The sequence below is a fragment of the Zonotrichia albicollis genome, chromosome 13 (genome assembly GCF_047830755.1).
Source record: "Zonotrichia albicollis isolate bZonAlb1 chromosome 13, bZonAlb1.hap1, whole genome shotgun sequence".
NCBI lineage: Eukaryota > Metazoa > Chordata > Aves > Passeriformes > Passerellidae > Zonotrichia > Zonotrichia albicollis.
The window spans coordinates 17,123,708-17,150,467 of record NC_133831.1 but is presented as its reverse complement, the minus strand read 5'-3'; the positions used below and the strand labels follow the sequence as shown (position 1 = coordinate 17,150,467).

General features: G+C 39.8%; 1 protein-coding gene across 15 annotated transcripts in view; it reads left to right on the top strand.

Annotated features, from left to right (window-relative positions):
- The window catches only part of ZNF536 (zinc finger protein 536), a 343,653-nt gene that overhangs the window by 119,514 nt on the left and 197,379 nt on the right, over window positions 1–26,760 (top strand). The window lies entirely within an intron of this gene.

The window sequence follows — 26,760 nt, the reverse complement described above, 5'->3', positions numbered from 1 at the left end:
CATATATCAAAAAAAGTTTGTGTCAATGAATGTACGTGAGAAAAAGTTCTGAATATCTCTTCATTTCTGATTTGAAATAAAATTTTTGTTTAGGTTTCTCTCAATGCACTTTCTTTCCTGGGATTGATAGCTTCACTGTTATTTTTCCTAGGCTGTTTATGTGGATGGAGGACTAGATGGAATAGAGCTTAGATTATTGTTGCTCCATTTCACTCTGGTAAAAGTGCTACTGGGTAGAACACAGGATCCTGGCTGTCCATGTTCCATTAGGCTTGTATTTAATTATGGTTCTTCCTTTTTCTCCAGGCACTCTCCAGCTTCCTGGGCCACACACTACAATGTTTATCTGGTCACTGTTTTTTTCAGTCCTGCTGAGCACCCTCAATTCCACCTAAAGTGAATGGGAATTGCTGTAGCTCAGCACTATCTAAATAAAGGCCCCTATTATTGATGTCACTGTTTGAGATAATAACTTGTGCCATGCATAAAGAGTGAAATCACTGCGCTTTTTTAATTCCTTCATATGAGATTTTGCTTCTCTTTACTTTTCTCTACTGCTCAATGGTCCAGCTAGATAGCATGGCTTTTGAAACAGGCAATGCCTTCTCTAATTAGGCACCATTGCATTTACTGATGGATTCAGACAATTTTGTGTTCAGAGTTAATGAATGTTGGCTTTGATCAGCCTCTGACTGTGATTGGTAGCAGTAGCTTTATCCATGCTTTATGCAAGTCACCCAAACCTCTTGGTTATACAGAGCTGAGCTAACAGCCGTACAGAAAAAAGAAAACAAACCGCTAAGTGAGCTATTGTCAGAATGTACCATGTGCTAGAAACCAGCCTACCTGGCTCCTGAAAGAGATGCATGCAAAGGATAGCAAACCCCAGGTGTTTAATTTGATTCCTAACTACGTGGTCAAAGGTGGTGCTGCAAAAGCTGTATATTCAGTGGGGGTCAGTCCAGGTGATCTTCCTCCTGCAAAACCCACTTGGCTTCCCTGCCTGACTCGACTGCCCCATCGCTGAGAGTGACGTTCTAGGGAAAAAAAGAGGTGTCAAGCTCAAGTAATCAGGCTGCCTTTAATGATCTGTGCAGCTGTCTCTGTCTCCTCTCTGCACAGCTTCTAGATTAGATGCAGGGTACGTGTGTCTGTCCCACACCTCTCCGTGCTGCTCTGTCTCTCTCACTGCATCAGAGCTCACAGGGAGGAAACTGAACCTGTGTGACCATTCTACTGGTGCCTTCCCCACAGGGTTTTGATGAATTTGCATTAGGTGATTATCCCCTCATGCATGTCTTGGAAAGGCAGGTAACTCCACATTGTCAGTTTTCCATCTGTAGCATGTGGATAATGATACTTTTCTGCCTCACATGGGTGTTGTGAGCACTAATTAGTTAATGTCTTTTCAGCACTTTTATCATACAAATACTAAGCAGTTATTGCTATAATTATTATTTCTTATTATTTTGTTGTTCTTCAAACAAGGGATTTTGAGCACTCATCTATGTCTAAGTGTTTGAAGGTATAACTTCCTATACATTAAGTGACAGTGGTGTGGCAGTGTCATAGCACTGGCTGTTCACAAATCCACCCCAGCTGAAGCAGCAATTTCTTTAAAAATATTCCTCTGAAGCAACAAGGTCATGCCACGAAATACAGTGTCTGTGATATAATAAGGCATAACATGGTCTACGTTAGTTGAATACTAGTGCATGCTTTGGGTGTGCTGTGAGCACTGGAAAGAGCTCAGTTGGCTACAGAGAATGTGGCTTTGGACATCAGTGGCTGAACCACAGCCCTGTCAGTTCAGCGATGCAATATTTCCTGAGCTTGTGCCAAAATCAATGGTCTTCTGCAGAATTTTAGGTTCTTTCAACCCCCTAATTTAAGTAAAGCTTCAAACAACCAAACCTCAAACAACTTAAGCAAAACCTATCACGCATTCACATGAAACCATCACATTCTCTGTGCTTCAGTATGGAGAGCATGTGTTTACCAAAAGTCATGCAGGAGGTGGTGAGCCCTGTCAGAATAATAATGTTTCCTCAGTTACAGAATCCAGCCCCCAGATTCCCTTGGCCGTGGAATTTTCTAAGACCAAGAGATTGCCTTATTTTCTATATGATGTAATTTTTAGGCCTGGAAATCCTGCTTTTTGCACAAATAAGTGAAACACTTTTAATTTTTTTTTCTTAGAGAAGGGGAATTCTGATGTATGAAAGCTTCTTCTTGCAGATCAAGGGCCCAGTTTCTGTAGCAGGCTTCCTCTTTCCGGACTACTGTGGAACCTTTTCCATACGGTCAGAGGACAATATAGAAGGCTAATGGCATGAAGGATTCAATTTCCCAGGTGGAAAGCACAGGCATAGGAATGAAATTCTTATTATGTACAGCCAGTTGGAATTGGATGCAGAACAAAGCAGATCCCTGGCAAGCATCTGAAGAACTGATTGATGATGGAGCACTGTGAGGGGAAGGAGTAGGGGCTGGCAGGTAGGGATGGGAGGGTTGGGAACTAAGAGAAGCTGTAAATCATCACCTCTGGTCCCCAAAGACCAGGAAAAAGGAATGCAGCTCAAGTCTTTAGCCATCATTTTCTTGGAGCCTCTTAAGGACCCATGGAGGCATGGCTGTAATTGGATTAGAGGTGGTGTGGAGGCACAAAGCCCCTGTGCAGATGTCCTTGGAATCGTGCTGGTGAGGAGAAGCCTTCGTGCTGCAGCTGTACAGAGGGGCTCCCCTGTGCCACATCCCAGCAGGATTCCTGCTCCAGGACCAGCTCATCCCAGAGCAAGCTCTCAGCTGTGTGGTCACACAGAGCAGGGGGAACAGGGGGCTTGGGCTTGAGCAAGGTGTGCAGGGCTTTCAGTGATGTTTTGGATACAGGGCAGGGCTCATTGGGGTGGGCTGCACAGGGCTGCCAGGTTAGTGCTCTCAGCAGAAGGCAACTGCTGCCCTGCTCAGCTGGATGGATCCCATCAGGATTTCTTTTGTTTCCAGCCCTTCCCATGGGACTTTCTGTGGGGAAGGTACAATCATTTCCATACAGCGAGCTGTCAGCCTTGTGACAGCTATATAGTGCCTGAACTGGTTTGCCTGCGAGTGAGCACTTTCAAGCTAAGTCTGTTTCCTACTGAGGATGGTCTGGGAGTGACTGTGAAAACAAGAGCACCCTCTTTTGAGGGTTATTTTGAAAATGGCTGTGTGTGTAGAGATAAGATGCCATACATGATGTAGATAAATAATGTAAGAGAGTCTTGCAGCTTCTATGTAATCTGGCATAGTTTTCTTACAGTGTTGGAGTCCCTGTTAGAAAATCTTAGGTTTTGGTAAACTGGTGCCTAAAATTGATTTAAAATCTACAATTAGGATGGGGATACTTTTAAGTTAGTTGCCTGATTAAATGCAGAGAGGATATGCATTTTCAAAAACTGACAGTTGAGGTTTTTTTGTGGTTGCCTGTGCTTACATACTCACTGCTGTATTTTATGGCTTGCACCTGAAGTTCCTTATGCATTATGCCCAGCAGCTATATACATATCCATTTATGTGACCTTGTAATCAGTTTATTAGTGTTTTAGTGCCTTGTTGTTGTTATTTGTATCAGCCTTAGCCACAAGAAGTTAATTTCAGTGGAATTTCATAAACTAAGATTGAAGGAAGTAGTTCACTGAAAGTTATAAAGCAATGGGAACAGTTAAGTCATGGCAGAATTTCTTCCTAACTTCAAGGAAATCACAATGTAAACTCTAGTGTTTTGTCAAGTTTGTTGTTTTGCTTTTTTTAAATTTTATTTTTGTGAAGTGTTAATTTAATGGTTATTTTTATAATGTGTTTTCAGAAAGACAAAGTTTATAGACATGTGTCATGTTAGTAAATCAACAGATATCTCTGCAGGGAAACAATTGCTACATTTTAGAGGAAACAAATCCTTTTTCTGGTCCCAAAATCTTGTCTGTCTTGGTTTTTGGTTTTAGTTGCTTTTTTTTTTTTTTTTCTCTCTCTCTACCATATTGGCTGCTCTGATAAAACCTATTACATCTCTGTGTAACACTTCTCACTCTTTGCAGTTTCCACAACACACCTATTACCTTCTGTAAGCAATTTTATTTAATTGATGTCAGAATTGAATGCTATTTTTAAAAATAAATGCATGAATGGATTATCTGGAGAGGAGTTTCAGTACCTGTGACTGTATCACACTAAACTTATTAAGAGGCCATTGTCAGTACTTCTTTTTGTGACTGCAGCTAGGTGTTGTGTTGTAAATAAGCATAAATAAAAAGCCAACCTTCCAATGTGTTCTCAACAGATAGGCTTAAGATACTGTGTGTCTGTACCATAAAATAACAGATCATCCTACTGGAAAACAAAACTCTATTAATTGAGCATGCACTTGTATGTTTTTGTAATGTTTTTGCAGTTTTATGAAGGGACAATTCCCATGGTGTTATCCATGAACATAGTTGAAGTAACAGTGGCCCACTTTTAGCTTGAGCAAGAAGCTGTAATAGGCTGGGTTGCTGTTATAGAAAGTTTATTGTTATTGGTATATAAACTAGCTGGGGGCTTAAACACAGAGCAGCTGGGTAATTTAGCTAGCTCCTGGATCCAGTTAAAAAAAAAAATCTATGTTCTGTCCACAGTAGGGGAATGGTCATAGCTGAGGAACTGCTCTGTATTAGATTGTACCACACCTGTGGTGTGTTCACCATCGTGAGCTGTGGAGGCTGGAGAAAACATTAAATCCCCTCATTACTGCCTTGCATTAGACAGACACTCCAAGCAGTTGCACGTTTATCTGAGATTACCAGTTAAAGTCATTAAAAAGCAACCAGGGCTTGTTCACTGGATTGGATGTTTTCAGGATTTTGGTGTGCGTTGTGATTAATAGCAGTGTGTCTTTGATTAGGGAGATGACACTTTTGGGGAAGACTTACCCTTTCTGGTGTTTCTGTTCACTGGGTAAATCTGAGGTGACAGGTATGTTGTTAGCTCTCTCACACTTTGTTGGGAAAGCTAAACTTGTGAAACTGGAACTAAATTCTTTTTTTTTTCCCTTTTAATTTGAGAAAGAAATGCACCATTAACACTTCGGGTTCTAGCCAAGCTCATGCTCTGACAGCAATTACAGTCAACTGATGGAGTAAATTGTTTGGAAAACTCTTTATCATTAGTGTTTCCTATTTCTTTATACCAAGTAAATGAGGGGAAGAAACTTTTGAGTTGTAACCAGGTAGCAGTACATTGAACTTCCTACCAGCAATGTCCTGAGGTTTTCTGGCTGTTTTTTCTTTTGCCCCCCTCCTTATTTCACTTTTTAAAATTATCACACTTGTTGCTACTGACCAAATAAAACCTTAATAATTTATTTGAACCCCTAAGTAAACTCAGGCTGTTGTGTGGTTTCACAGAAGTCAGGGGAGCCAAGTTGTTTGATTTCTCTGTTGAGTAACATAAATGCTTTTGGGATCAGGGAGCTTCTGTGCACAGGAACTCTTTTCCTTTGTACTAGGAAGTTGTTGTCTTCTTGGCTGGATCTGAACCTGGCCAACATCAGCCAAGACATTGAGGCACTACAGTAATACAACTAAGAATATTAATAGCATTTAACATTGCTTTTTTTTCATTAATCAATCAAAGAAGTCAAAGCAGCAGGGACAACTAATATTACTTACAGTTAGATATGGCTACATCTCTCTCATAAAAAGTGTTTTTCTGCAGTATTTAACCATTGTTGGCAACAATCATCAATATTAATCCTTAACAGCAACATGATAACCAAGCCAGCAGATAAAATGGCTGTTAAAAAAGTAGGAAAAAAAAGGAATAATAGGATTGTGGAATTTTAATATTCTCTAGCTATTTATTAAAAAATGCTTATTTTGTATGTGTTTATTTCTAATAATCAACTGTAACATTACTTTGCAAAAAACTGTAATTGCTTCTTAATTTCAAATCCCAGTTCCTTTGTGCTGTATACAAAGGTAGGATATTTCTGTACTTATTGTTCACAGCACTCTGTGTAAAAAATCACGTTCATTTCAAGAAGCTGTTATGGTATTGATTCTGGTAAAGACTTCCATTAACTGACCAATCTAAATCTCATAAGTGATGTCAGGATAGTTATGCATTTGCTTGGTTCAAGTATTCAGCCATTATGTTAGAATGCAGGCAGTGTCTGAATATGGCTGTTAAATTATTTCTAAATACCGAACCAGAACAGCTTAACAGTTCTGCAGTTTGAGACTGACACAAAAATGACAATCTGCCACCTCTTTGTTTTTTAAATATTAACGTTGTATTGGGATAGTATTTTTGGAGTAAAAACCTGTGGCACGAGAGGATAAGTGACATAAACAAAGGCAGCTGGGCTGCATGAAATAATGGAACAATAAGGCCCTTACAGCCGTTCTCATCACTCCAGTATGTTAATTAGCATTCTGTTGTGGCCGCAACACTGAAAACATGTAATCTGTATTGGTGTACTGTACAGCTGTGAACACACATTCTTTTTTGTTAGTCCCTAGAGTTAGCCTTGCCATTGGCATATGTGTGTGGGCCAAAAGTCAAACCAGCACCACTAAAATGCCATGCTATGGAAGCAAGAGAGATTTTTCTTTTATTTATTTCCATCGTAACCTGTGATGTAATCTGGTTACACAGCTTCTGTCTGTCTGCTGATTCTTTTACCCTCCTGCACGGGTGTGTGTTGTGTGTGAATCTGTGTGTGAGTGTGTCTGCACGTCTGTGCAAAGACTGTGCAAAGATATGGCCAAACTAATCATCTGAAATAAGTGATTTGGGAAGATAAAATCTGCTATAAATAAATAAAAGCTTTTTCCTCAGTAGAATAGTTTAAAAAGTCCACCATGAAGAACATTACAGCTGTATTTTATTTTTAATGGGTAAAGCTAGTTTGATATTTTTATTCGTAATTTTATTAAAGAAAAATAGTTCAGAAATTATTGATGCTTCAGTGAATTCAGCAACACAGGCATGGAACACTTGCATTTCTTTTAGTTTTGATACAAACATACAAAAAAAATCAGTGAAAGCAAATCAGAAGAAAGATGATTAGGGAAGAAAAAGTTTTCCTTTTAAAATAAATAATACTAAAGTCAAGATTGCAGCTCACCATGTCCATGTTAAACTTACTTGGCCAAGGGCTGGAGAAGACCACCTGGTTTGGTGACACAGAAATCATCCCTCAGTTGTGGGGATTGATATTTCCTTGTAGTGCTCCTGCAATTAAAAAAAAAATCAAACCTCTTTTCACACAGAGGTATTTACCTAGCAAAGAAGCCTCACTTTTGGCTCATAAATTAACAAATAAGATTTCTAGTATTTCCTTTCAAATGTACATTTTCACTGTGAAGATTCACTTGTCAAACCTGTTTGCCAGTCTCCATTTATTACTTTGTTGTGATGATCTCTGTACTCACACATGGAAAAAAAGAGGTAGGAAAATTTTTTCTTAGAAAATAACTTTCGGTGCTCTTGGGTGAATGCATCCTTTATCCATACTCAGATGATAAGAGTGAAGGCTTAGCTCATATTTCTGCACTAATCTACTTCAAACCTGATCTTGAAAAATTACCCTCATTGCACAAAGAAAATACAGCATTTAAGTCACCATACTGATCAAATTTGGTTCTGCTCTTTGACTGTGGAGGGAACAAATTGTTTGGTGATTCTGTGATGTGAACCAGCATTCACTAGGGAACTGAGTAAGTTGTTTTTGGATTTTGTTTAACCACCCTCTTTCTTTCCCAAGTAGATTGTAACTCTTTTAATGAGACAGATACATTATTAAAGTATCATATGTATGATAAGTATTGAAATGTTTAAAAAAATTAGGCTTACTTTATATTGCTCTGGGTATCATGATTTTAGACTAGGGATACTAAATATTTAGATTTCATGCTTGCATTACTGTTTTATGGAAGTAAAAATCAGGAATGCTGCTTTAAAAATTAAATTTCTACAGAAATAAAATACAGGCTGTCAAAAAGAGAATAAGAAGAACAACAAAAATGTTAGTAGCTGTGTCTGAATTTGTCTTTATAGTGGTAAAAGTATATAATTAATAGAAGAATTTTAGCTCCAGATGTGGCTATACTATAATAGAGCCTTATAAATGCTACAGAAAGAAAAATTGCTTGGAACGAATGAGAACCAAATCAAGAGCACACCTGGGTTTGACAAAGATTGCATTTACTGACTGCTGTGCTATCACATTACAGAGAAAGACCAAGTCTTTGGGAGCAGCTGTAGAGAAAGGCCTGGCAAATCTGCATGCAAATAGCAGCACATTGTTAACTTAATCAGATGCCGAGGAAAAGATGTGCCAGACCATGAGGATGATCTATAAACAAGTACAGAGTCCAGAGACATTGTGAGGGCTAGGCAGATTAAAAAGGTACACCACAAGGGTTCTGTCCTTGGGTCAGATTCTTGTCTTTTATGGTGCCTGAAGGTCACTGCCACTCGGGCTAACTTATCACACTGTTTGCTACAGCCCCTTGTAGTAAATTTGTCAAATGGTACCCGGGTTGTTCTTCTCACGGATATAAATAATTGCATATTATTTTGGGAGTTTGGTAGCTCTTTGTTCCTTGGTGGTAGAGATACGGGTATTATTTTCTGAAGGAACAATGTGTGATTTCATAACTCTCATTAAATAATATTACTGTATAAATGTCCCAGTGTAGTGAGATAAGAAATAGTGTGATACACCATATAAAGAGACAAATCTTCCATTAAAAGAAAATCTTTCTTACCAACTGAAGTGCCCTGAAAAAAATAGTCTTAAAGTTAAAGACACCTGCTCTTCATATCATTTATTAATATTAATGGGAATATATATTTAAAAATCTTCTCTTAGTCTAATATCATAAAAAATAAAGAAGTAATACTATTTAATCACCCACAGCTTAATAGTGCCTTAGTTGTTTACTGCCATTGCACTAATTGCTCTGTACTAATGTGTTTTTGTGTGATTTCCAGTAGTGCTAAAAGAACTGAGATCCATAACCAATTAAATATAGTGTTTTTATGTTAAAAATATATCTGCTGTAGACTAGCAAATGAACAGTGGTATTCTTTTAAAAACAAGAGAGAGTTGGCAGTTGCAAAGCTGCAGAGCCCTAGGTATTTTTCATTGCATCTTTTCCACAGTGTCAGTGGAGTAATCTTTATGAATAAGCAAACTGCAGAAAGCTGAGCATTTTATATTATATTACGGGCCAGAATCTCCTCTCACACAGTTATAAATCAGACGTAACTTTATTAAAGACAGAGGATTTACACCCACCCAAAAGAGGTGGACTCAGGCCTTTTGTTTCTGCAAGTGGCTTTGCTTTATTTTTATTTTCTCAGAAATGTAACTTTTAAAATCTGAATCACAGATTCCTATCGCACGAGCTCCCCAGCAGAAATATTTTGGCTGATCCTGCCACATGGCAAACCCCGCACGGGGCCAGCCATGCTGGGCAGGCAACCCAAGGCCAAGGAAGAGATTTGGGTGCCTGGCTGTGGGAAATGACACTCAGAGACTCGCAGCAGAGGAAGCAGCACCGTTTATAAAGCACAGTGTACCCTGCCAGAGGGTTAATTGGGTGACATTGTTGTTGGCTCCAGAAGGAGCTCGCTGCCTGAGACAGGGCACTGCAGCAGGGACTGCCAGGGTGAGCGAGGTGAGGGGAAATTGGACATAATAGCATTAATAATAATAATTAAAGACTAAGAGTAACAAAAGAACGCATAACTAATACACCAGTCTTGCTTTTTATTACAAAATTAATATTCATATGAATGCTATCAGAGTTATTCAGTATTAAACTGGTAAGACAAAAGCCACATTGTAATATATTATACAGTATATTACAAGATGTTTGTTTCTGTGGATTTTGACCAGCTGAAAACAAACGAGCAGCACTACCAAACAGTCTGTTTCCAGGTCTCCAGCACAGAGTCCTCAGTCAGCCTAGGATCCCCAAACCCAAAGAAGCAGGAATGCTCTTCACTTTATATGGGGTGAGGTAATGAGATCAATTAGATCCTCATCCATTGAACTGTAGACAGCTGTTGGTGCATAATAATCATCATTAGAGATGGGTGAATGTGGGATACTTGATTTGCCAGACTACCCGCAGGTATTCTAAAAATGCCAGACTTAACTCTTGAGTATTTTGAGTACTTGAGGCCAACATTTTCTCTGAAGTCTCTCGTGGGACTGTTGATCATAAAGGAAGGAAAAAGGTACATCTGAGAGCAGGGAGAGCTCGAAGGCTGCCAGGCTGTTTCTCAGGGTCGGAGAAAGTTGAGCAGATAAACCCTGCCAGCTGCTCTGGGCTCACCACCTCTTCAGGGCCACATGGAGCCTGGGAGCAGCCCAGCCCAGGGTTAGCTGCCCTCCTCCTGCAGCCTCAGCAGCCAGCTCCTTGCTCTGTCTCCTGCAGAGTTTCATGATTTCACCCTTTCTAGGCTTGGCTGCGTTCTCTCTCTGTCCAGCCCAGAGTTCAAATGTCCCCCGTGAGCAGGGATGCCCCCGTGCTGGCTGCGTGTCAGTGCAGCCTCTTCCTGTGTTAATGAGGTTAGTCTGATTCTGGTTTTGGAGGATGGGAATGCAGCCTTACCAGTATTGCAGTTGGAGCCTTTAAACCTCCAACAGGCTTCCTAAGCACCACTAGGATGTCCAGCATATTGTCACTGTGTTGTGAACTCCACTGGTTGTAGTTACTAATTTCAGACTTTTCTTTGAATCCTCAAACACTACAAGTATTTATTTATATTTATATGTTTAAAATGTTATAAAATCCTCTTAACTAGTTCTCTTATTAATATACATCCTTGCAGCTCCTATGTTCTGGATTTTTAACCTCTATAACTGTTCTTATAACTGAGTCCTTTTTTGAGGTAGTGGGTGCTGGCATTCCAAGGAATATGATGTACATTGCTACTGTTTAGTTTTGGTTTGGCAGTGTAAAATAAAGAGTGGGTACAGACATGAGCAAAAGCTTTGGCCCTAATTTAAATAATACTTAGGTGTCCTGCAAGTTGGTGTGAGGACTGATTCGCTAATATTTGTACAATACTCTGAATATATAAGTGCTCTATAAGTATTTAGCAATAATAAGTCCCCATGCATCACATATTTATCCTCAATATCTGTACAGAGTGTGGGTTCTGTTATGGAATAGCAGAGCTTAGAAAGGAAGAAAAGGAAACAGATATTATGGTTCTGGCAACTGGCAAAATAAAGCAACTGGCAAAATGTGCTTTATTCCTCCTGCACACAGATAATATTTGGGTAGATGGTCACACAGTACCAGTGTGCAAATATTTATATGTTTGCAAAGAGAATCTCAGCTTTTATTGCCCAATGCTGCAAACCATTATTCTTGTAAACACCATTGGATTTCTCATATGCATAAAGACTATTTTTAAGACTAAGGGTCTGTGGAAAAAGAATCTAACATATCTCTTTAGATTAAATTCACTGTACTGGTTTTATCGCCTAGCATGTTTTTGGTAGATCAACTAGTTGATTGCACTTGGAGATTCATCTGCAGTAGTGGTCTGGTATGTGCAAGAACAAATTAAGCTTCTGCACTTAAAACACACTGAGCACCCGAGGCAGAGGCTAGATGGCAGGTAATAGGAATCTCTTAGTTCTCTTTGATGGCTGCACTGTCATCATCAGTTTGGTTCTAGCAGCTGCTCCTTTCTTGCCACTTGGTTTTATTTCCTGTTCTCAAATAATCTCTCTCATTCAGAGGAGGCAAAGACAGACACCTTCTTGAAAGCTGGCGAAATGGGATAAAGCAAAGTGATGAAGGAAGACTTCAAGCCAGACATTCTCTCTGTCTGGCATGGCTGAGCTGAGGTGCAGATGCTACGAGAGAGATTTCACCATATTTTTCATTAGAGATACATCAGTAATGAAGTAGTATGAGATGGAATATCAGTATCATTGTCCCAATGTGTTTTGGGCTGTGGAATTTCAGTGCATCCATTGAATGCATTGAATCAGAAGACATTTTACCTCTGTGATTCTGGGTTATTGGAGGTGTTCTTAGCCTTGGTGGTGGAAGGCAATGTGGAAGCCCCAGCGTTCCTGGGACTGCCTGAGAGGGCTTTGTTCAGTGTGAGCAGGGTACTGCCAAACCCTGACCTCAGCTCTGCACAAATGTGTGTGTCCTGCTTTCTACTTTTGGTTTCTAACTCATGCCTAGTTCTTGAAAGTAATCATATTGTGTTTGTGGAAATAAAAAGAGGAAAATCTTCATGAGAGAACCAACAGGGGAATGTGAGATCCTTATAATTTCTTGACTTCTCTCCAGTGCTGTTCTCTTCCAAAAGGAATTTACTTTCCTTCAACTTTTTTGATTCCTTCTTCTCACTTGGTAGATAGCTGTAAACCCAACTAAATGTATGTGATGGGTGGCCCCAATATAATGTAGCAGTTATGCCCTGTAAAAACACTGTATAGGAAGAACAGTGGTGCCCTGCCTGTTCAGACACTACTGTGTTTCTCCTCCCTTCCTGTCCTGAAAGTTTTAGAATCATGTTTTGGTCACAACAGTCAGCAATTAGTGTGAACCAAGCAACATGATGGTTATAACTGGTTACAGGTTACAATTACAAAGCTTACCACTGTGAGGAAAATTAATTGGCAATATTTTTTAAGGTTTTTGCCAATGACAAGAATTGAAAGAGCAAAAGTTAGTTTATGTCCTTCCCCTATCCCTCCAGCTCTTCCCAGATAATTCCACTCATTCATCTCTCCAACTCAGAAGCATTTTAAATTAAGCTAAAGGGGGAGGTGATCATCACCAAGTAATTATAATTATAATCGGAAGCAAAACTTGAAATGCAGTCTCCCAAGGTGATGCAGTTATTCGTGGGTGTCAAAGCAAATTTCCCTCTTCTCCATGCCCACTGTGTCCACGCATGGAAGGCAACTGGACTGACCCCAAGTGCAGTCGGGTACTGTGGTAGACTGCTGGTATCAGAAATGGAGCAGGATGGAAGCAGCTGGAATCTCCCTGTGTCCAGACCAATTAACACCACATGTGTCCTGATCTTATCAGTTGTGGTGGAAACTGGCATTTCTGTGGTCCACACTCTATGTTTTTCTGCCAAAAAGGACCCACCTTGTGGCTGAGGGGTTTCTCTCAGGTGGTGTTCCAGTTTTTGAACATACCCTGTTCTAAGGTAGAGCAGCATTTATGAAACACGAGATTGAAAAGCACAGTGCCTGTTAAGTCAGAACCTCAAACAATACTGCTGTCCCAAATAAGCATCTAGAATTCTGTCATTAACTCATGTGCTTGTACAAAGATTGCATGATGTGAAGTGTTCCATTGCACATACTCTCCAGCAAAAGAGCCTGACAGCTTTTTTAGCACTACTGGCCAAATAAATACAGTGTTGAGATAGATGATGTTTATAATCTTTGATGGTCTGCAGCCTTCCCTTATTTTTTGCAAGTAGCCTCTGTCAAGCACAGCTGCCTCATACACCTGTTTTTTTTCTTTCCATATCATGAGTAATGACTGTGGGGATGCAGCAGTAAAGAGCAGATATAGTGCATTGTGTTTGTGCTACCAAAAGTATTTTTGAACATTATCATGTTGCTTCCTTTGCTGACCTGGAGCTTGGGAGAAGCTAGATTATTATCACTCATCTTGTAAATGTTTTGTTCTACCTGTGGGTAATCATTTGAGGATCTTCCCTGCCCTCAAAGTTTCACCCAGGTTGCATTAGGTAAGGTCTCTTAAAGATTCTGCTGGAACAACTTTTAATCTAAGCATCCTTCCTACACATGAAATAGATTTCTTTGCAGCTCTCTGGTCACAAGAAAGACACTATCTAACCATGACCATTTCTACACCAAGCTTTCTGAGTTCAAATTCTGTGTGCTCAGCATTCCCTGTAGTCTAAAGCAATGGATATTTTTTTCCCATAGCAGTGACATAGACTGAATTCCCATCCATTATCTTCACAAAAAGTGATGGCTCATTTTTCAAAGTACTGATTGGCGAAAATTTTGTGGATGACTGTTTTTGATGATGATTATTTTTGTAGATGGGTTATTTGCTGTGCTCTTCAAGTGCTCCCCAGACTTTGACTCCTGATGTTGTCCAGGCCATTGAGCTGCTATACCATAGCCTGCTTAAATAGTCTCATGGGAGACAGTTTGCCTACTCACTCACCTAAATTGGTGCTGGTGTACTGTGTGGAGTGGAAAGACTCCCTTCAGTTAGGGCAGTATGTTCCAGATCAGGGATTTTACTTTTTGTTTATTTGTTTATTTGTTTGTTTGACATGGTTTCTTTATTTAGAAGCTGTTGTTGCTGGGTGACTGCTGGCACACTGCTGGATAACTTCAGAAGGACATAGCCTGGCTGAATACATCATGTCACAACTCTAAACATTAGAGGTAGAATTGCAACCGGTTCCTGTTGCTGGCTCTTGTTCTGTCAAGGCTAGGAAAGTGCTCACTGATTTGATAAGCAGTTAGAGCATCCTCCAAAACAGGAGCATGAAATGGATGGGTTTGTGCTCCATGAGAGCTCTGTAATGGCAGAAGTGTGCACGATCAGATATTCCTGACCTCTACCAATGGGCTATTGGCCCGTCTGCTACTCCAAGTTTTCCCTGTCATCAGCTGTGCTGCCAGAGCTGCTCTGGCCAACTCTTCTAAGCCATGGCCAGCTTGCTGGGAGCAGGGAGCTGGGCTCCTCACTGCAGATTTCGAGCAGAATGGCAACTGGCGCAAAGCTCTTGCTTTGGCACCCTTCAGCCATCCAGGTTCTGTTCTTTATCCCTCTTTTCCCAGTTTTTCTCTTGCCTTGCCAAAGAAATGTGGCACTAGCAGAATCTTCCATTCTGGGCAATTATCTGAGGTATTCTTTGCCAGAAGACCCAGAAATAGGGCTTTTCCTCAAATTAGTTCCAGGAAAGAATCAGAGGAAAGGGAGACAAGAAGATAGATTTGTCAGCTTTGGTGCTGGCACTCTCAGGGCCGTGTTTGCTGGCTCATTTTGTTCACCTTGTGAAATTTCAGGGCAATCCAACAAAGAATTAACATCTCTTGGGACTTCAATCCCTATTGTATCAACCCAAATGGCTTGTTTCTCTCTGGAGAAGCCAAAAAATGCTAGCAGTAGCTGCTTGCAACAGGTTTCTTCAAAAGCAAACTGGACATGAAGATGGATTTTGGGCATACCTTTTTGTTTTCTGAAACTTGTTTCAATGAACAAAGGAAATTGAGAGCTTTTTGCTGTTGGAATAGTTCCCTGTTTAACTGGGTAAAAAATCCAGTTTGATCTTAGCTACCCTCACAGCCCCCTCAGAGCCACCTCCCAGAACTGAGGATTTTCTTGCCTGTAAATTTTGGAGAGCTTGAAGCAGAAGTTGTGGATTTTTGCAGAGTTTCTTTAGAAGACCACAATTTCTAGTTAAGTATACATTTAGTATGCTGAATGCATGGTCAACCACAAAAAGAGAAAAATGTGCATCCTTAGCATCTTTGGACTGTCTTAGAGAAAGCAGTGGGTTGCCCATTTCTTTTGGTACCTGAGCATTTCCTGTCCCTGGCTCAGGCTGTGCATAAGCACTGCAGGTTGTCCCAGGGGGCTGTGGAGCTCTCAGCTGCCCAGTTTGACCCTGCAGGAGCTGCCTGAATTCTCCTCTGCTGAGAGTGAGCACAATCCTATTAACCATTCTGCACAAGAATGGGGGTACAGGGGTGGGTGGGTGGGGTTGGGTGTCCCTTTAAAAGCACTGGGTTAGTAGCAGCACAATTAGACTTTTCTGTCTTTAGTTCCTGCTATACCTCTGAAGCACTTGTATGGAATGGATGCTTCAAATTAAGTATGACCTGGTTGTCCAATCCCAATTACCTAAAGAATCCCTCAATTTGCTTAACAATTCCCTCACAGCTATTATGGCTCTGACTGATTGTCCCCAGGACTCTCTTAGGCTTACAGCTAATGTAATTGATTCTTCAGTAGTAGCCTGAAGGGCCATTTGGCTTCAACCATGGTCGGGAGATTTTTTATTTTTTTCTTTTAACCTAAGAGAATGGTTATTTTTTTTTATAATCATTCTGATTTTGGAGGGTGAGGGTGGAGGGAATCATCTGGTCACAGCTTGGAACAACAGTCTGTGCCAGATGGGGATGTATTTTCCTTGGGCTCTCAGTTAAATTGGCTTTGGATGGAAGGTCTATGTAGACTTCAACCCAAAATTTGGATGGATATTTCTGAAAAAAACCTGTAGTGAATGCTTCATTCTGACATTTTCCACTCTTTCTTCCTCTCAGTAAGAATTGAAAGAATGTTTGGGATTTTTTTTTTCTGTAACTGAATGAATCTCAGTCATGACAGAAAAATCTTTTCAGTTGTGACAAAGCTATCAATCCTCAAATGGTCTCATTCGCAAGTTCTTTACACCAGGGTTGGTTACAAACTTTGAAACTGTAAAGTGGATTGTCTTTTCATCAAGGACTAGATCACAGAATTCTGTAGTCTGGGTTAGTAAATCTACTCCAGTGAGGGTGCTCATGCTGTTGTGTTGGGCTCTAGCTTCCTGAGTTTTGTTGTGGCCCTGTTTGGATACTTTTATTTTTCACTTGGAAAAAGTTCATAGCTTCAAGCACAAAATTCCATCAAAGCCCTTTCCAGAACCCTCACCCATTTTTTTTCATCAAATCTCACAGACCCATAGGTAGAACACCTAGCAGAGGTAACAGGAGATTGGTTTAAAACAGATAAAAGGAAATAATTCCTGACACAGTGAGTAGTGATCTTCTGGAACTTGCTGCCAAGGGAATTAATGGAGGCAGACAGCATCAGCAGGCTCAGAAAGGGATTAGACAGATTCATGGAAAACAGTTCAATAAACAGATAGTAATAAACAGGTCAATAAACATCTAAAAAAATTGCCATAGCTTTGAGTCATGAAGGGCACTAATTTTCTACATATCTAGAACCTTAGAATTAAGGTGCATAAAATTGTTGAGAATGATAAAGAGATGCTTGGATTGCTATTTGGTTAGGTGTGGGGATGAGGGAGGAAGAGAAAGGGGACTGATGTCTGTCTGAACACAGCAATGAGCTGTTTATCTACCTGAAATCCATAAGGAAGGGAATGACTCTTCCAATTGGGGTCCTTAAAGGAATGGTTCACTAAGAGTGTTACTGAGTTTGAATCTCTACAGCTCTGGCAGTCTCTGAGAATGCAGATTCTCAAAAGTGTCTTCAAAGTCCAGAATTGCATCTAAACCACACTTTTTTCCAAGACAGACTGGGACCTTGCTAGGCAATGGAAGGTCCTATTGCAGTAATAGTGCTCAGCCATGGGAAACCCTATATTCCACCTCCCTGCCCCCAAAAAAATAAAAATCTGGGCAGAGTATATGTTGTCTATATTGCTTAATGCATTTTAAAGAGATGTCAACATTAATTACTAGAATGATGTAGTTGCCAACAAAATAATGCACAAAATGCACAATATTTCCCAACCCTCTTCCATATGCAGGCCATTAATTAATGTCCTTACAAAATGAACCTTGTAAGTAACAATTTAGTCTTGATTCTGGTAAAATATGATTTTGAAAGCAGTGCTCATGGAGAAGCCGTGGAGCTGGTAAAATAAACTATACCACATATTTGGTAAAATATGTGGTATAGTTTGGACTGTAGAACACTGTTTTTCCTGCACAGGGTAAGGGAACACTGACTAAAAGTTAGGCTATCTCTGCAGAAAAGGCATTGGGATCTTGAGAGGATTTCATTCTCTTTAAATGTAGATGTCTGTTTCAGATGGATGAGATACTAGAACAGCTACAAATGGGTGAGATAGATTGTGTCTTAAAAAAAGACTGTAATAAAAACAGAAAGTGCAAGTCATATAATGTGCCAGACCATATTGTAGTCTGGCAGAGAAATGGCTCCAGCCAATACTAGCACTATTTGTTTACAAGTTACATTTTCCTCATCTGTTGTTCTCTACCTGCAGAGTGACTTTGCATCTGCTTGAGATTTCAAGGTTATTGAACAAATTTGTCTGTTTCCTGATTGAAAGTTCACTTTGATTCTCTCTTCAGCTACTGAAACTTGTTACAATTAATGCTTTGTAATATACCAATGACCATTGATGCTCTGCCTTAAAGAAATTTGAAAGATATTTGAGATATTATAGAAAAATAAACCCTGCAAATTTCTGGTTAGTGACATCTCCCACAAGCAGTGCTGAGGTTTGCCATTCTTAATTTAAGAAAATATTTCAGCCTGAGCTTATATTTAGGCAAGTTCATAAATTTCAAGCAAAGTGTTGGAGTGGAAATGGAATAAATAATGAGGATAGAGCAGCAACATTAGCATGGCCATTGTGTGGATTCTGCTTGGTTATTCCAAAAAAGTTTTAATTGCAAATGTTTATTAAACTATATTCCCTCCTGTACAGGACATCTTCCAAATTAACTGATACTTCTTGATCTGTGAATGAGCCCCTTAGGTATCCCAAAGATATATGGTCCTCAGGAGGGAAAATATTATTCAGGATATATAGCAGCAGTCAACTGATTGCCATGGAAAATCATATAAGTAGAAGGCCTGATGATGTTGAAACAAGATGACAAATAGAAATTGTTATGAGAACTTTTTGAGGAAAAGCCTTTACTTACTGTTGCTATTTTTGGTAGGGATCATTGTGGTTGCTTCATGAAATTAATATTTTTTTTAAAAAAGGAAAAATACAGAAATTTAATTTATAAACATTTTTGCCAATTAAAATGAGCCAGAGCAGAGTTTCACCTCTATGTGTAGATTCATGCTTTGCCCAGTGCACTGTCTGTGCAGAGAAAAAGATTCTGTGAGTGTGACCCCTCCTGTGTGCACAGACACTGTACCTGCTGCCTTATCAACAGCACAGACACATCAGTCTGAACCCAATATTCCCTTTGCTGCACACAACAAATTCAAGATAGAGGAAAAACTTCTCAATAATGGTGTTATTCTCTGAAAAAAAAAAAAAAAACAAGAAAAAAATTACCATTAGGAATAATTCCAGTTGCCATTGTTGTTTAGTTACTGTCTTTGTATCACTGCATCCTCTCATCAACTCTATTCCACTGCTGATGCATCCCAAAGTGCTTTGGGTTGATGGTGGCAGTGCCACTGGTGGAAGGATGTTCCACTGTCAGTGAAATAATGCATAAAGAACTGGAAGCTTCTGGGGATATATTTTCCATTTCAATTTTTATGTTTATTTTCATTCATGAATCCTGGTATAGCTAGTCAGTAATGTGTAAGGTAGGAGTCCCCATTCTCCTGTATTCCAACTTCGTGCTCCATTGCTACTCATTGGTGCTACACAGATATTTTTGAGCAGGGAAAAGAAGGGTGAAACCCTCACCAATCTTTACAGAAACCCTAGAAGTGTGTGTTGCTGTAGTTAAATGGTGTGTGACTTATGGTAAAATTACACATGGGTGTATTTTTTTCTTTAAAATGTTTTGCAAGTAAGATGTTACAGACCAATGTAGTTTTGTTTTTATTCTGATTGTATTTATTTATTGAAAGTAGCTTTTCAGGAAAAAACGGTTTAACTGTAGGTGTTCACCTTGATTTTTGTGTTCTTTGTTGACAACTGCAGGATATGGGTAAATTAAATATTTTCCTGTATATGTGGTTGTCATTTGAAACAATAAGCTTCAGATCTCTGTGGATTGAAGTTCCACCCTGAGATCCATATATGGATATAAAACTTAGTCACTGATTCAGTGTGAGTTTGGACAAAAGCTCATGAAGGTTACTGTTAAATCTGTCACCAAGTTGTTTTTGTATTGGGTCCATCAAGTATATTTTTAAAATTTGTACCTCCCACTGTTTTAAGTCTTGGTATCTCTACACAGCATGGGCTTTGGCACTTTGTCATTTTTATTATGTACTTTTGCCAGCCACTTGCACGTTTGGTGGAACTTCCACTGCAAACAGTCCCTCCAGAAAAGTCAGGTAACTTCCAATGAAAAATTTAACACAGGTGTTTTAATGAAATGCAGTTTGAAATACCTGGTTTTCCTAACCCTGGCAAAAGAGCCCAGGACAGAACAGTAAGCACTGATCCCACAGCCAGGTTACCCCTGCCAGCTGCTGTAGCTGTCTCTGTGGTGGTTCCTGCCTCCCAGCACATGAGGAGCAGTGTGCTTTAGCCCTAATGAAACCAGGGACATTTGGCTTGCACTGAAAGCTGTACTAACTTAGCATCACATTTGCCAAGAGCATGTACACTAAAAATTGCTGTGAATCAGTTAACTTGTCTGTGATAAGTTGTGGTAAACCAATTTTCTGATCTTCTGAATGCTGAATTTAACTTGACTTTGGGTGGTTTTGTTTGAGCTGAGGGAGCTCAGTCTCTTGCTGCTTGTTATTAGTTATAGGAGCCAGGATGAGATCAGAGTTCCATTGTGACAGCAGCACTGCAGCCAGAGGCTTGGGGTGTTATTTCAGTAACTTTATCAGTCTGATTTAACAAATTGATGTAAAATTAAATACAAACAAACAAACAAACCCACTTCAAATTAAAAATCCCAAACAAATGAGTAAAAAACCACAAAAAGTTGAGTGACTACAGTGCTGATAAGGAAATTATGTTGAGATAAGTTTTTAGAGAAGAAAAGGGAGAGTGAGCACAGAGAGTCTAACAGGACAAAGGGTCCAGTGGAAAAAGCTCAACCAGCTCTCTCCCTCAATGCATTTTGTTCCAAGAGAAGTTGCCTGTTGCAGAGGGATTTCATGGTACCAGCTCATTCCCCCTTAGTTTAGGTATTTGAAAACAATCACATTGAAATAGATTTCTCCCTCTCTCTGTAACTGTTATATTTGTTACAAGTTCTTCAAGAAATCTGAAAGTAATTTGTTCTTCTTTGACACTTGTGAGAATTTTTAAAAAATGTTGAAGGAAAACTGGTGCTGTAAAAGGAAGCAGAAAAACTTGGGCAGTTTGGGACATATGTGACTTTTTTTTCCTTTGTCTTTTTCATATTTGGTTAAGAAATGTACTTGTTTAAGAAACAAAGTTGTATAATAAACATATTAGTAATGTTGGAAGTAAGACATGTTTTCCTAATACATTGGTGGAATTATTCTGGATCAGTTGACTCTTCTGTAAATATGCCCTTAAGGTCAGGAGGACCTTTGGTTCCGCTGCTGTACAAATGCCATTTGCATAAGTTCAAATTGTCCAGGTCCAGTTTTCAAACACAACCAACTTTTTGGCAGCATTTAAGAATTTATAGTTGCATTGGATTGGTACTGATATTTGTGGACTCTATTTTTCACACTTCTGTTTCTATTTAGTAGCTCTTTTCATATTTTCTATGAAAGATATAATTGAACATGATTTAATCTTCCTTCTGTATTTTATGGGATAGTAGAGAGAGTCACTTGCTTTAGCCTCTTAATTGGAAGACAGGAGAGTCTGACTTCATCAACATAGAGCATTTAGAAATGGATTATTTAAAACATTTTTTAAATACAAAACCTCCTTTATCTGTAACAAACTGCAGGAAAAGTGTTCTTCATGCAAGAAAGTTTGGCTTTCAAGTGGAGCCCACTTTTGCCCTTTTTGATTTAGTATTGGGGAAAAAAATCTAAAATTATTTTTGAGGCTGCAGAAAGGCTTTTTCCTGGAGAATAGCAGGAGATTCTTTTCTCCCAGTTGGACAGTGTGCTGATCAGTCAGTGGCATTTCAGCCTGGGAACAAGGAGGATTCTCCTCCTTGACCAGAATGGGGGCCAAGGATCTGCAGAGCATCCTGTGGAGCTCCATGCTGTTTCCTGCTCAGCACAAGGCACTGATCAACATCCCCACAATGGTGATTCACTTTGAGTTACTCATTTAGTAAAGCTTCAACTGCTTTATAAATTAAGGCAGACATTATCATTTTTGAGAAATCTAACAATAACAGCCTACCAGATTCCAGAGAATAATAGCAATGACCAACTGTGCAGGTCAGAGGGGCTGTGAGTGTGCATTCGTGAGGACTTTGGCTCTCCTTTGAGAATTTCAGACAGAAGCTTCTATTAAAGTGCAAAGTATTGTTATTATCTTTGTCCTTTATACATATTTAAATAGTACATGATAATCATCTCTGTGAACTCTTAACTATTCATAAAGGTGGCTGTCAGTTAGAGGCCTGAACCAGTACTCCAGATCCAAATACTTAAAATGATAGATCATGTTGTAACCTTCTGAGAATTATTCATAACCTTTGTGTAGGAGGAGTTTCCTTTTAGGAGACAGGCTTTGCAGATGATTAGTTAGTGGGGAATTTAATTGTTCTGTTGGGGTAATGATACCCCAGAATGGTGGAGAAATTTTGCCAGTTTAAAGTATTTTTTGTAGATTAACCTACAGGAAGAGCAAGAGGCAGAGAATGATGAAGGTAGAGGGTTCAACCACTTTCCATCCTTCTTGGTGTAGCCTTTTCTGATCCATTTCTGATCCTCCATGGCACAGGGAGTCCCTACAACCCGCGTTAGAGCTTCAGCTACCTGTGTTCCCCCCACTGCCCCCAAAGAAAGGTTAAAGTAGTATATAAAATTAAAGTTGTATAGAGACAGGTTTGCTCTGAACCATGACATTTTGAGAACTTGATATGTGTATTTTGCAACTCAGTACTCAGAACAACTATCTAATTAGCACAAATATTTAGGTTGGAGCCTTCAGGTGGAGTGTAATGGAATGTACATTTTAAACCACAAAATTTTCAGTCTCTATGGACTTCCCAAATACCTTCCTCTTGGGCTGCTGGATGTTCTTTGGCCACTTCTTCTCTTTGACTTGAACCAGAATTTACTGAATCTAAAAAACCAAAACCAAGCACACCTTTGTCACTAAAAATTGAATCAGAAAACTCATATATTGGCAATCCATGCAAGAAGTGTCTGCCTTGGGCTGCTGCTGGTCAGCTGTGAGCTCAAAGCACCAACAGCCCCAGGAGAAAGGAGCAGAGCAGAGACCAGACAGGTGGGGAGCACCTTCCCTTTCACAGGAGCATCATGCAGGACTGTGGGGTCTTGGCACATCTTCCCAAGGGTTTTCCAAAGTTGGAGCTTTGCCTGTTTCACTCATGGCCTCATCCCCTCTGGAGCTCATCAGGCCTTGGAAAGAGCAGCCTGTGCGTCCATGATCTGATGGGCTGCTGTCCTTCCTGGAGAATTCCACTCTTCCTGGTTGAGGGAGATACTGTACTCCTTCCTCTAGTTTATTTTACCCTCTTGGTATGCAGAGTATTCTTTGTTAATCTTCCTTATTTATTTGAATGTTAATTGGTCCTTGTTAATTTGGTTTTCTGTGCTGGAAGCCAAGGTCAACAATGAGTCCTTCCACATTAGCTCTTAGTGTGATTGCAAGGTAGTGCAATGCACCTTGGAAAAAAGTAGAAAGAAGCCTTTCCTCTGTTTTTAATGTAACCTTTGTGTCAGGTAGGGGTTTGGAGGTTGAAAGAGAGAGAGAAAATGTATGTTCAGCGCAGGCTGAAGGAGTCCTATTGATTGAAAGGGACTGTTAAATTAAAAGACAGTTGTTTTGAAAGCAAAATATCACTTGACCCCGAAGAGACAGGCAATTGCAGCCCTGGGGTTAGGTATAACAACAGAGCTGGATTTGCTGTGGGAATGCAAACAGCAGGCCTGGAAACAGATTTAGGTTTTTTCTGTCGCTTCATTGTTTGCATATGCAACTTTCAAACTGCTGTTTTTGTTGCTCTAAGAGCAGTCTCTTCTGAGAACACCCTTCTTTTGGGCTGGAATGGCCATTTTATGAGATAAAAGTAAGAATTTTTGTCTAAAACAGATTCTGTTCCATGGGGCAAAACAAACAGAGCTATCATAACACTTTAAATAGTAATCAAATATGTTTTTCTGTTTGCATTCAAAAAGGTGGAAAGGTAACTTGACAAGATGAAAGAAGGAACCAGATTTGTGTACCCCCCTTTCTCAGTAACAGGTATAGAGTTTTAGAGAAGACTTCAAGGCAAAAAGAAAAAAGCATAGAATATACTGTTATGGTGTTATTTTTGTCTTTCATTTTTATGACAACTTATTTGTACTTAAAGGAATCTTTCCAAAGAGTTAAGAAGCATCATTAAATAAAGACTGTGAAATGTGCAATATGGCTTATTTATTTAAATGTTAATTGGTCCAACGAACACTTCTAATTAGCTCTATATTTGCTTAGCAAAAAGTTTTACAAATTCCAATTGTGAAAAGCAGCTATTTTGAGCTGGTAAGCATGTTGCAGAATCAGCTATGATTTTTCTATAGTTCTCAGCCCTTGAAGGCACAATTTAATTTTTCATGTATGCATACTAGCAACGGTAAACACTTGCGAGTGTAAAGAACCTTCTTTAATTAGCTGCACAACAATTAAAGGATTCACAAACTAAATTGAACCCTGTCTCTGTGCTTACTAGCTGAATTCTACCACCTGTCACAACAGCACTTTGTTCAATCTGTTATGCAAAATCATTATAGCAATATAGCTGAGGAAAAAAAAAGAGAAAACAGCAATTATTTCTTACTTTTCTCTTGAATGGGTTATTTTGGGTTATACTGATGTCAGGTTCATTGAAGCTAACCTTTTGAAATCTGTAACAGCATAATACTTATATGGCAGGCTTAGAATAGCTAGGAGAATATTTTGTTTTACCCTTTTAAGAGCAAGTGAGGCACATCCTGAAAGTACGGTACTTTCTCTGATCATTTGGAGGAAAAAAACCTCACCAAAAACTGTGCTAACTCCTGCAGCAGCCTGTTACTGCTCTTTGTCAGACAAAAAAATGACCAACATCTAATAGTACAAAATACTCTTTTGTTATTAAAGCTTGTATGCCAATATGAAATCTAGTTTTAAAACCTACTGGTTTTCTAAAGTGGAAAGAGTTGCACTTTTAGCTTACCTGTTGTGGCTTCTGGCATATGTGATTATTCTTCAGATCCTGAAACTAAAGCAGCTCATAAATATAATCTATAAAATACTGGACTTAATTGTGTGCTAACTTTATTTTTCCTTCAAGGAGAAGTGGTTAAAAATGAAGAAGTTTGCATCTTTACAGAAGAGCCTCACCTCTCATTTAGATTGCACCCCTTTTCTGGAGGGAGCCCAGAGGAGCAGGGGCACCAGGACACCAGGGGTCCTGATTTGCTCCCCCATTTATCCCTCCTGTACCTCCCTGCACAGGAGTCAGGCTCTGACAGCTCCTGCACTCCTGGCTTGGGGTGTGCAAAGCTTCAGGCACCATTTCACCCCTCTGCTGCCTGCGGAGGTGAGCACCTGGTTACCCCCTGCTCACTCCTCTTCCTATTCACTTTGTGCTGGGCAGAATTGGAGGGCACAGGAGGAAGATGGAAACTTATGAAAGGCCAGCTGGGGAGGAGGTGGGCATGGGGCAAGAGGGTGAAAGCCCTCGGGTGACCTGCCCTGCTGCTCCTTGCCCAGCTCTTTGCAGGGACAGCGATGCACCCTCAGCACCCCAGGGTTTGTGGTGCTGCTGAGCATTCCCAGTGAAGCAGCAGTGTGTTCTCTCTGTGTAAGGACTGTGGGGAGTGAGGAAGACCTGTTTAGGTTTCTCTTTATTCTGCAGTGACAGCTGACAGGAATGTGCACCTCGCTGCCAGCTCTCCTGCGGGAGAGGCACAGGTACAGTTCTGTGTGCTCACCAGAGCTGAGGAGCTGAAAGCAAAGCTGCCTGCTGACAGCTTCCTGAAATCATATCAATAACATATTGTTAGCTCTGCTGATTGAAGCTAAAAGAGTCTGCTGTTGGATAAAGGATATGTGATACGGGCATTTCATAAGCTAGGGATATAAATGAATAACTCTGCTCATTCACAGTGCTTACACTTTTTACAGTATAATTTTTATACTATTGTCATTTTTCAATATTTTTGAAAAACACAGAAAGATAACAAAGAAGTTGTTAACACTGTGAGTTTGGCTTTTTTCTAAAATAGTCAGTCAGAAAATAAAATTCAACAAAAAATTGGGAAAAGACTTCTCTTTTTGTTACTTAAAAAAAATTAGAAAAAAATAGAGCTGCAAGGAAGCCAAATACTTTGATTAAACTTGACTTAAATTCTCAGATAATTTTGCACTGAAGTATGACGAGCCACAATTTGCTCTATACATCTACTACTTTCTTTCTCACATCAAATAAGAATAGTTAGCCTATTCTGAAGTATAAAACTAAGGAGATGAAAATCCTCTTAATTAGAAAGAGATATAATGATCTCCATATTCATAAGCATAGGTGCAAGGGGCTGGAATTCAGAAAAATGAGTTTCTGCTTGGGCAACAGGAGCAATGCCCAAACAGGGATTTTGTGTGGGAACTCCTGACTGCTCTCAGCTCTGGAGATTTGGGATTCGGTCCTGTAGGAAGAGAATCTCTCTGATGCTCCTGTTGTAAGTAGTAGGAGCCCAGTCACTGCCTCCCATGGCCAAGGGCTTGAACCTGAGCCACCAAACCTTTCTCCCCACTTTGGTCTGGCTTTGTGTTTTGCTGGAGTCACCTGCATTCACACTGGTTTGCAGAGTGTGAATTAACATTGAGTGAAGCTTTACACTGGAGAAAGTGAACACAAACTGCTCATTTGCACAGGCTTTTCAAGAGGCTTGGAATAGTTTCAGTGAGAGTTTGTGGTGTTTTTGTGTGTGTTGTGTTGAAATCTTGCAGTGA